Source organism: Monodelphis domestica, chromosome 3 (genome assembly GCF_027887165.1).
Source record: "Monodelphis domestica isolate mMonDom1 chromosome 3, mMonDom1.pri, whole genome shotgun sequence".
Lineage (NCBI taxonomy): Eukaryota > Metazoa > Chordata > Mammalia > Didelphimorphia > Didelphidae > Monodelphis > Monodelphis domestica.
The window spans coordinates 359,151,175-359,163,754 of NC_077229.1; positions in this window are offsets into that span (position 1 = coordinate 359,151,175).

Here is a 12,580-nt window from a genome sequence, read left to right on the forward strand (position 1 = left end):
CTCTTATAACAGAGAAATCCAAATCACAACAACTCTGAGGTACCAGCTCACACCTGGCAGATTGGCTAACATGACAGCAAAGGAAAGTAATAAATGTTGGAGGGAAGGTGGAAAATTGAAACATTAATACATTGCTAGTTGAGTTGTGAATTAATCCAACCATTCTGTATGGCAATTTAGAACTATGCCCAAAGGGCTATGAATCTTTAATCTAGCCATAGCACTATTTGGTTTGTACCCTAAAGAGATTATAAGGGAAAAGACATGTAAAAAATATTCATAGCTGTACTCTTTGTGGTGCAAAAATTGGGAAAGAGGCTATGCCTTTCAATTGGGAAATGGCTAACCAAATTATGGTATCTGTCAGTGATGGAATACTATTTTGCTCAAAAGAATAATGAACTGGAGGAATTCTATGGAACAGAACAAGGAGAACAATATACACAGAGACTGATACACTCTGGTATAATTGAATGTAATGGTATAATTGAATGTAATGGACTTCTCTACCAGAATCATTTCAATTATAAAGGACAATTCTGAGTGACTTAGGAGAAAGAATGCTTTCTACATTCAGAGGAAGGACTGTGTTCACCAGGGATTTAATTACTAAATCCCAACATGTATTACTAAAGTCAGAATGAAATTAATGGTAGTTTATTTTACAATAGATAGAAGCTATTAAGGGGGGGGGAGAGAGAGGGAGAGAGAGAGAGAGAGAGAGAGAGAGAGAGAGAGAGAGAGAGAGAGAGAGAGAGAGAGAGAGAGAGAGAGGGGGGGGGGCAGAGAGAGAGAGGGGGGGAGAGAGAGAGAGAGAGAGAGAGAGAGAGGGAGGGAGAGGAAGAGAGGGAGAGAGGGAGGGAGGGAGGGAGGGAGAGAGAGGGAGACGGAGAGGGAGAGGGAGATGAGAGGGAGATGGAGAGGGAGATGGAGAAGGAGAGGGAGAGGGAGAAGGAGAGGGAGAGGGAGAGGGAGAGAGAGTGCTCTGGATTCCTCTGAGCTAGGTAGGAATTTAAAAGCCCAAGGCAGGGGAAAGGAGTCTCAAGATGATGAGCCTTTTCAGAGAGGCCCCAGAAAGGCCAAGGAAAGGAAGTCAGCCTTTATACTCACCACATGTCAGTTCAATCAGCAGATTCTTTTTCAGTCTCAACTCCATTAGAGTTGCTTCTTACAGGAGGTTCCACTCCAAGTGTCTCTCTTCACTCCAAGTGTCTCTCTTCACTCCAAGTGTCTCTGTGTGTGTCTTTGTTTCCACTTTTGAAGACCTTTTTTCTCTTTTGTCATTTCCCCTAAATTTTTATGTCTACCAATCACAGCTAAAGCTCCACTCCAGGACTGCCCACTCTTTCACATTTGGGTCACAGACTTACCACTCAATGTATGAAATGGGTGTTTATACATTTTTGTGGTTAAAATCCAAAATAGGTAGATCTCCATACACAACTTTAATTACTGTGATTACATTTTGGGGGATTAAAATCTAAAAATAAACAGGGGATTACAGTTTAATCTTCACAGTCAAGGAAGTACTAAGTACCTTTATTGTTACAATCAGGGGAGAGCCAAATCCAATCTTGGCATTATCAACAGCACTTGTAAAACCCAGAGGAATTTTACCTTGACTACTTATGGGGGGAAGGGAAGGGAAAGAACATGAATCTTATAACCATGGAAAAATATTCTAAATGAATTAAATAAAATTTAATAAAAAAGAACCATATTACAATGTTATTCTTCCCTCTCTTGGCAAACCTTCATAAAGTACCAGGTGCTCCTCTGAGATTCCTCCCATTGAAGAGTAGTTACATTTTGGCTATTATATAGACTAGTCCCACTGCATTTATATTGTAATAAGTCATTTCCCTCAGTTTGGTTAGTATTTCTATTATTCCCATAATTTCCAAAGTTGTTATTTCAGAAATTGTTTCTGTTGTTATTGTTATTTCTAGAATAATTATGGTTTCTAGAATATTTATTCCTAAAGTTCCCCTCATTATTTATAAAATTACTGAATATTTGATTTCAGTATCTGCAATGTATATATAAGGTATCCCCCCTTATGTTTTACACAAGTAGCACATTGGCCTCTGATTTGTATATTCTCTTTGGGTTGTATATTCTTGCATAGCAACCATAGCTAACCCAAAACTTGCATCACCTTTTTCAAGATTTTCCCTTACGTGCTTTTATCTCCATTATTAATGCATCCACTAAATCATTATCATTGGCATCTTTCATTTCATGCCCATTATAAACATAAACTGACATTCTCCTTAATTCATCAAGGTTCATTTTCATTCTGGTATGATAACAGCTTTTAAAATAGTCTTTAACTGCTTACAATAGTTTTCTTTTTTTTTACAAACTGCCTTCTCAATTTTCTAATGTCTCCTTCTTTTGTTAAGTCAATTTCTACTTATCTTTCTCCCAGTTCTATAAGTTTGTCCATGAACAGTGAAAGATTTTCTCCTATATCTTGTTTAGCTTTTCAAACTTTGTCCAGGTACCAAGTCTATTTGTACTTTGTCTCATTGCATTAAGTATTGCCTCTCTACCTTGACATAATATTACATAGTCATAAGGATCATTATAGTCCCAATGAGGGTAAACCTCCTGCCAGAGAATTGCACCCTCCTCCTCATCAGTAAGCTTGATAATTTTATCCTTTTTACTTTTAGGTAATTTATCAAGAAAATACTCAAAATCAATCCAAGTTGGATCAAATTGATTGCATATTGTTTCAAGCTTTTTTAAGACCACTATGGGCTCCTCCTCTAAAGAAGGATTGCTGCACTTAAATCCTTTCAAATCCTGAAGGGTAAATGGTTTGTGGTGCCTAATAGTTACTAAATGTCTCTTAGGATTAAAAGTTCATACTTCTCTTAAAGGTTATGGGCTAGGTTTTATATTTTCTTTCTTTTGGCTTTTAATTTTAGCTGCTTTGGTAGGAGAATTAGAAAAAAATAGGAGAGGCAGGTTTGGTAGACTGAGCAATAATTTCTTTTTGTACAGAGATAGTTTCATTTTGTTGCCTTATAGGTTTAGTCATTTGAGAGATACTATCTTCAACTTTGGAGATAGTTTTAGTTTGTTGGACAATGGTGTTAATCAACTGAGAGATGCAGTCCTCAAGATATGCATCTTTAATCTCCATTAATTTCTCAGTTGTTTCTTTTCTTAGTATGGATTAAACTAAATACTTGACACAGGGAGTATCTTAGAAATAATCTTGATAAAAGATTTTGTATTAACCTAAGAGCATCCAAAAGTGTGAGAGGTAAAATCTCAGTGAAAGTCCAATAGATTAATCAAACTCCTGGCAGACTCTCTAGGCTATGGAGGGTTAAAATTTTGTGGGAAGGAGTTTGATCAAAAGCCAGTGCACAGTTTATTAAACATAAAATATTTACTTTATTATTAGGAAATATGGATAGGAAATAGGAAGGAGGAAAATGAAGATAATCTTACAAGAGCTGATAATGATACCCCAAATCCCAATTTTAACTAAAAATTTTTAGATTATCCTAAATATATCTGCCTCATAGGGCAGTATCTTCCCAATGATATAAAGATGTAACAGAATTAACCTGAAGTTTCATCTTATACTCAGTACACTTGCATATATGACAGAAGATGATTATGATAAATTTTGGACAGGTAGTGTATTGATAGGCATACTTCTGCATAATTGATGGAACCTTGAATTAGTATAACCAATTTGGAAAGCAATTTTGAATTATACAAATGATTGAATTATACAAAAGAAAATGATTAATGTATCTATATTATTTCAAGTATAGTTTTGACTACTCAATGATAATACTCTTCTACAAGGATGCCACTAATGAAAACCAAGTCCCCATATAAAAAACACATATGTACCTACACATACATGTAAACATACATACACACAAACAATGCTTGTATAAATTGGAAGAGACCCAAACATAAATGTTCCAAAGTTAATCTTTGAAATTGGAAATGAGGAAGTGTCGGTGGAAAAGTGTCTTACCTCCTTATACTTGATTGGATTTTCGTGATAGTGATAGGTTTAAGATAATCAATATTGTGATTCTAAAATGATTACTATAAATTCCATTATAATCTTAATACAATCATTAGAATTCATGATTTTTATAAGGATTTTTAACTAAAGAATAAAAAAACTGCTTCTAAGGGGTATTTCCAACCCCTCCCAAAAATTTTGTATTTCCCTTAACCATAAGATACAGGCCATCTGAGTCTCATGTCTCAATATGGTGCAAACATCATGCATCATTCCCTGTTCAGAAATAAACATCCTTACCCCTAGATCAGATGAGTCTGAAGTAATTGTCATCACTATCTGCCTAAATAAGGGTATTGCCTTGTGGTTTGATCTTTAAACTAATATGGGCTTTCTGAAATTAACTAACCAATCAGCTTTGTAATTGGGTGATTGAAAAAATTAAAATTAAATCTTAATTTAAAAATTCTACATTTTCAGGGATTTATTAAGGATCAATTAGAAAGAAAGGAATAAAAGGAATCCAAAATCAAAAGTCCCTGACCTGGCTGATGTAAATCTTGAAATCTCTCAGACTTGTGAGTGTAAAAAATTTCCCCATCAGGGAATTATTAATTGGAACGAATTCCCTACTGAGAAACATTCCCCATTTTGATGTGAGAACTCACCAGGATCAGAAATGGGAGGACATCTACTCCAACCATACTTAAGACTGCTTTAGGGAAAAAAAAAACTCCTTGCTAAACAAAGAAAATTCTTGGATCCATGCTTATGATGGGGCAAGGAGTTCTTTGAGTCAGGCCTGTTTTTAGAATTGATACAATGAGATGCTAGGTGCCTAAAAGGGTCGGGCAAGTTTTCTCTTGATGAGATTAGTTGACTCAGCTGTGTTTTCTCTCGTTCAGACTTACTGAGGATCTTGGTGGAAACAGCAGCATTTTTTCTGGTTCAGACTTACTGATGAGATTTGTGGACTTAGCAGGAATTCAGATGGGCAGTCCTTTGGAAAGCGTCTACAGTGATTGGTAGATGTAGGGACTTAGGGGAGGTGACATGGGAGAAAAACCCCGATATAAGAAAAAGCAGAATCTCTTGAAGATATAGATCCTTTTGGAGAAATCCTTTTGGAGGGTCTCTGATGAGGATCGCTTGGGAAGAATCTCTTGAGAGAGGCTCTGGAGAAAGGCCCTTTGGAACAGTCTCTGGTCGGAAGGCTCTCTGGTGAAGTCAGCTGAGATGGAGCTGGCCTGGTGTTACTAGAATCCTTGTTTAGTCAGACCTTGTGGTGAGTGTTAAAAAAACTGACTGATTTCTCTCTTAAGACTCAGGTCTAGGCCATATTGGCTTGAGGCCCTTCATACTTATTCCTTTCTTACTCTCTCTCTCTTTCTTTGATTACTCATTGTATTGTTAATTAAAATCTCTATAAAACCCAATTGACTTGGGTATTTGAATAATTGGGAATATTTCCCTGGTGACCACCTTATATTTGATTTGAAACCCAAGACACTGTAGTGAAACATATTTCTGTGGTCAAATTTTACTCACCCTCTCTTATATCTAACACAATTTTTATCTTCCACCATTTTAACTCACTACAGTTTAAGACTTCAACCATTTTAAATCTCACACTGATCAACCCATTTCAAAATCCCCACTAGACAAGTAAGCCAAAAATTGGGAAGAGGAGGCCTACCTCCTCAATTTATTCCCTGTCTATAGGAAGTATATAATGATAGGAAGTTGGTGAATTCTTGGGAAATGTAGTCCCTTTTTAGGATAACAGATTTGCAATTACATATTCCCCCCTGAAATCTGGTGGAAAACTTGTATCTCCAATGGATCTTGTAAAAATAAACAAATTTTAAATTACAATAATTTCAGGATAAAAGGAAAAGAGAACAAAACCAATGATAGCCAGGTTCATTGACATAAAGCCAGTTAGGGGGCAGTCCCCTTTGGCTTAAGAGTATACATACAAAACAAATGCATTCAACCCCACACAGTTCAAATCACAACATCACAAAGTTTACTCTGGATTTTTTGGTGCAGCATGTGGTCTGTAGAGGCATCTTCATGGTGCTTTCTCCAAACAGTTCAATTTCTGGATTTGGAAGGGTAGCATTTTTCTTAACCTATAATTACTCTAAAAAGAATTTAAACTTTGCATTTTAGAATAATTAAACATTTCCTCCTGAAGAGGATGTTGAAAAATACAGGGATAACTTAGGAATTCATGGCTGAGTTATGAGGTATATGAATCAATTGGCAAGAGATATCAAAAAAGCATTAAAAATCCAAATAAAAGAAAAACTAATTTGTGGATGGAATATAGACTATCAGTTTCTTATGTGTAAAAATTCTTAGTAAAGTAAAAAAAAAAGCATATAACAGGTCCTTGAATCAGGGCCCAATTAAAGTAATTTCTCTCCCATATGTCTGTAGGACAAAATGCAGTAATATTTCACTTACCCATTTGAGGCCAAAACTACAGGAAGTTGCCATACTATAAAAGAGAAAAAGGACTAGATTTTTGTGTGATAGGGTTATGTTATTCCCTCTTCTGATTTTTCCTTAACTCTCAGAGACTGGGGAAGCCAGGATGATAGCCAAAGTTAACTACTTTTATGTGAGTATTTCACAAAGAGTGTGGATATAAGGTGTCCTGTGTCTTAACATATGTCAAACACCTCAACCTCAAGTCTCACACTAGGTACAACCCCTTTTGTAGTTCAACAGAAGTTCAAAAATCCTACCTGAAATTGTTTAGTCCTTTTTGAGGTTGTGCTTCTTGGCACTGTACAATGCTTATTTTGTTCCCTTCTGCTGGAAACAATCAAAATCATAAATCACAGTCCCATAATATTCATCAATAAATGGCAGGTTTCCATAGTCTAAGGCTTTTGGGTATGTATTAATATTATATCAAATGTAATTTAATCTTATATTACTGCAAAATAAAAAAAATGTTAAAGAATTCTTCACAATATTGTTGACATGTGCTTCAAATACAAAAAGAGAGAGAGAGAAAATGAAACTGAAATAGTATAATGCACATGCAAGCAAAAACAATAATTAATTTTTAAAAATAAAAATATATATATATATAGCTTACAATCATTGAAACATTGTGTCAGCTAAGGAGAGATAGAGTACAAAGGTTTCTCACCTAAAAATGAGATCCATGTCCTCCTTCAACCTGGCCATTATCCACTATGAGTGCAAGCAATTGATTTTCAAAAAATAACAGTTTTTTAAAAATAAGAAACAGTAATACAATAGTTAATGCACATTCAAAAAAGTATCAATATCCCCAAAATTATAATAGGCCATTTAATGACAATAGCAAACAAATCCATTTTCATTAGGATTCACATGAGTCTGTTGTATGACATTTAAAGCTAATGGATATTTGTCACATGTTTTTCAGGTGTAGTAATCTTTAAAACCTTATTTGAGATATTTAAAAAAATCTATTACGGCCATCATTGCAAAAATGTGACAGAGGAGTCTAGAAAAAAAAAAAAAAAACCTCTACACTGTTGATGTTGGGTTTAAAAATGTCACCAAGAATCTAGATAATACTGCTGGGATGGTAGAATAAGGAGAAGAATTACAAATAAGAGATGCTCCCTCTTGGGAGCCATCCAGAGGTACAATGCCCTGGGATCAACTTCCCAGCTCCTTTGGTATGAGATTGTTGTGCCCCATCCATTCAAATTTCTACAAATGTTGGAGGTGGTGATTATAATAGTGCTCCACTTCATTTATTAAAGTGTACTTTTTACAAACTCTTGTTACAAATAACTCAGATGTAGGCAAAATGAGTCAGAGTTGTTGAAATAAAAAATCTAAAAATGTTGTCTAAACACCCCTTAAAATCAATTTTAAGATATTTAGTTCATTAAGTTTTCCAAAGATTGTATACAATTGTAACCAGTTTTGATGAAGTCCATCTATCCTCTATGTAACAATTTACCAAGCCAAAATGGATGAAAAAAGCTCTTTTATTTTTTTATGGGCTTATTCAATAGTATTTTTTCAGTAGGTAACAGAATATAACTAATAGTTAAAACACAGTAGATTAAAATGATTCAATGTAACAGAATAGTATTGATCAGATTAATATATGAACTTAAAACAAAATTGAATCATAAATAAAACAATCAGCAAAATACAATAAAATACAGAGACTTTCATAAAACAATGGAGTCTGAAAAGGTTTAAAATGTTCACCTCTAGACTTTTAAAGTTCCTTCTCTATCCATTTGGATTCCTTTTTTCCGAACAGTGAAATGTCCCATAGCAAGGAGAAAATGGGGTTGAGGAATTTCAAACTGGATGAATTTTAGAGACTGGGAAGGCCCAAGTGGCAAAGTAGAGAGATGAATTTCTCCCCTGATTCTCAGGCAAGTGTCAGTGCACTCATGAATGGTAGAAGCTGTTTGAAATAGGCAAGGTACTGCTCTTTCAAAGACTTTCAAAGACCATTACTGTAATTTATTTTCTGTTTGGAAGAGTAACATCCTTCTTCCCTTCCCCCCTGAGGTAAAATGCTAGTTTCCCTAGCCACATGGAGAGGGAGTTAGGAGGCTAATTGTTGTCTAAGGGAAATGCACCATTATTTTTACCAGTTGTCTGGAGAGTAGCTCCAAGAACTCCTAGTTTCTTGGGGGCAACAGTCAGCCCAGCAGGATCAGCAACAGTGGTCAGGGTCAGGTCAGGGTTGGGGAGGAGGCCAAATTAGGAGCAGGAGTAGGAATAGGGCTGGAGATCAGGAGGAGGATTTCCAGAGGCAGCAGCAAGGAACAGATGAACATGAGCTCGAGTAGATTCCCATGACTAAAAATAGCCAGCAGAGCAACCAGACAAAAAGTAGGGAAAGAAAAACAAAGCAGCACCAAAGAGAGTTTGGAGTTCTCTTGGAGTTTGAGACTGTGGATGGGTAGGTTGGGTGAGCAAGAATCCTTGGCAGGAGAAACATTAAAAATTTTTTCTAGGTTATCTTAAAAAATCAATAGGTTCTTCTCCAACTAGTGTTAGCCATTAATGTAAAAATTAAAATTAAATCTTAATAATAAAATGTTATATTTAAAGGGATTTATTAAGGATAAATTAGGAATAAAAGGAATAAAAAAATTAAAAAATGAAACACAACCATGGCTAATCAACCCATTTCAAAATCCTTACCACCATCACCATGCTGACAGGTAGCCAAAAAGAAGGAGTAGGCCCATCCATTCAATTTATTTCCTGCCTATAGGAAGTATGTAATGACAGAAAGTTGATGGGCAACCAGGAAATGTAGTTCTTTTTTAGGGTAAAATATTTTCAATTATACATTAATTATTTCTGAATAATGTTTATATGATGTTATGTCTTGTGATATGTCATCAACCTTATATGGAAATATTCATTTTTGTTACTGTCCCAGTATATACACCAGGTCTCTGCCTCTGGGCTTTGTCTCTTTCCAGGATCCAACAATGTAATACATGCAAGAGAACACTTTTATTGAAGGACTTGGCCCTCTTCCAATGAAATCTATCTTTCTTCCTTGACTTGGAAAAATTTGGCTTTTTGACATTATTTACCTAAATTGTCTATAGTGAGATGGTGTGTTTCTATTATATAACAGTTGGAAACTCTGGTTAGACTTGTTAAATTTATGGTTGGACTGAATAATTTATTTAGTTGGTCACCAGGGGTTTAATTACTAAATCCCAAATGAATTACTAAAGACAATGTAATTCATGGTAGTTTATTTACAATAAAGAGGGAAGATATTAAAGAAGACAGAAAGAGAAGAAAGAAAGAGAGATAGCTGCTCTGGCCTTCTCTGAGCCATGCAGGAGTTTAGAGGCTCCAGCCAAGGGATAAGAGTCTCAAGATGATGGGGCTCTCCAGAGGCTGGTGCCTCCAGAAAGGCCAAGGGAAAGGGAGTCAGTCTTTTCACTCACCATGTGTCAGTTCAAAGGAACAGGGTCACCAGGAAACACAGGTCCAGTCAGCACTCTTCTGAATGAAGAATTATTCTCTACTCCAGTAGAAGTGGCATTAAAACTCCAGCAGAAGTGGAAGTAGAAGTTGAACTTCCAGAAGAAGTGAGTTCCTTCAGGCCCTTGTCACTCTTTTAAAGATCTTTTTTTTTTCTTGCATCACTTCTCTTAATCTTTATGTCTGTCAATCACAGCCTATGCTCTGCTTTTGGACCACCCAGAAGGCAGTTAGTCGATTCTGATTCATCACCCTCTCTTTCACATGTGGGTCCCAGACCTCCCACTCAGTGTGTAAAATGGGTGTTCATATATTTTTGATTAAATTCAGTATGGGCCACTCTCCATAATCAACTTTAAGTACTGAGCTTATTCTTTGGGGGATTAAAATCTAAAAATAGACATATCTCTATACTCAATTTAAAGAACTGTGCTTACACTTTGGTGATTAAATCCAAAAATAGACAGAGGATTATAATTTAAACTTCACAATCAAGGAAGAGCTTAGTACCTTCATTGTTACAATCAGGGGAGAGGCAAATTCAATCTTTACAGACTGGAGTGACAACCTTGTCAACTCTGAGGGGTCTCTCATACAGAAAATATTGATCTCAAAAAGATCCACACAGGATTTATTCTTCCTGTTTCTTTTTCTGTGTGAGAGAAAGGCTGAATTTCGGCAGGCAGAGGATGACTCCTCTAGTCCAAGAATCCTGTCATCCAAGTGAGGTAAGGGGATTTGGAAATCCTTCAAGGTTGCATACTTGGAGATATTTCCAGACCTATTTCTCATTTTTCTCCAATTTTATATTAAATTTTGTATAAGCCAGAAGTTTGTGGGAAAAAAAGGAACTAAAACTTTTCTTTCTTTAGTTTGTGGAAATGAGGAATTATTTTTTTTCTTTTTTACTGAGTTAAAATTAATATGGCAGATTTTTTAAACTTTTCTGTATGTCTTAGGCTATGTAATATATTGGTAGAGAAAAATTAAGAGTTTCTGCCTAGGTTATTTGTTTAAGGTATTGTCCTCTCTTGAAATTGAGATTTTTTAGTTTTTAGCTCTCTGAGGGAAAGCAAGCTCCATGAATAAATAACATGAAGTTTTTATTTTTTATGGTTCAGGTTTAAAATTTTGTTGTGACTTTTGCTTGGGCAAGAAAATCTGGGAAGGTGAGTCAGAGGGCTAGATGCAGAGGCCAGAGGGTCACTGGCTAGATCAAACCTGGGGGACATTCACAATGTGTTGAAATTGTTTCCACTCACATATATTTAGTTTTTTGGTGTGTGTGTATTGAGGTATGCTATGGGAGAATCTGGAACTCCCAAGGGGTCCAGACAGAATAGTGCTGGTCTCATAGTAAAAAAAAAAAACAACAAAACAAAACAAAAAACTTCTTGGCTTTAACTCCTTGATTGAATGTTCCTGAGAAGCATTTGCCATGACTGGTATGTGGGGTATTTGAACCCCCAGTAAACATGATGCTTTATGTGACACATAGAGTCTAGGACACATGAAGGGTTAATGTTTCTTCTTGACAAGCTTTGTGACCCCCAGACCGGTGGGATGCCTCCCAATATCGGTTCTAGACTTTTGAGTGGACCAATTCCAGAATGCTCTCCCCTAGACAAATTTTTAAAAGTTTATGATTATGGAAATCTGGCTACTGAAAAAAGAGGACAATCAATTAAGTAATGTTTTCTTTCATCTAAAGCCAAAATTTGGGACCCTAAATTTTATTTTTTCTATGGATAAGTTAGAAACCTTCTTAGAAAAACAAGAAAATTGGAAAGAACTTGAATATTTAGGATATTGGAAATATCTGGTTGAGCAAGACAGTAAGAAAACATTAATTGAGGAGGAGGAAGAGGTGAAGAAAAATAATTTTAGGAATCTTTATTCTGGGTTACTTATTTCACACCAGGATTGCTTTTTCAACCCCCCTTAGCCCTTCCTTGCTATTCTGAAACTGGAAAGGGGAAGAGTAATGCCCCAAACAGGGAACCCAGTCAAATGCCTGGATGAGAGTCCAGTTTTCCAGGAATGTTGCTAAGATATGGGTAGAGAACAAAATTTTGACCAGAATCAGGCAAAGAGTGCAGAATAGGCATTATTGATGAGTATTTAGACCCCTTAGATTGGGGTGATAGAAACCACTAAGAGAATAGTGATAGGCTCAGGAAGAGCTTGGCCATTACAAGTTCATTACCTTTATTAGGTTATTTGTTGGGGATAGAATAGCTAAAACCAGAAATAACCTAATAAGGGTAATGAAATTATTTCAGAAATTATTATATGCAGGGAACTATAGCAAATTTCAAGAGACTGTATAGGAGAAAGATGAGACACCTATGGAGTTTTCTGACAGGCTGTGTAAAACTGCCAAGAGATTCACTAGGCTAGATCCTATTAAACCCAGGGATGGTAGAGTAATCAATGCGGCATTTGTAAACCAGTCTCTCCCACACATTAAGGAGTTATTTCCAGAAATACTGTCCAGGATGGCATGATAAGGCTAAAAGAAAAAGTGAAAGATAGAGAAGTTGCTTCAGAGAAGGAAGGATTTAGTAGATGAGAACT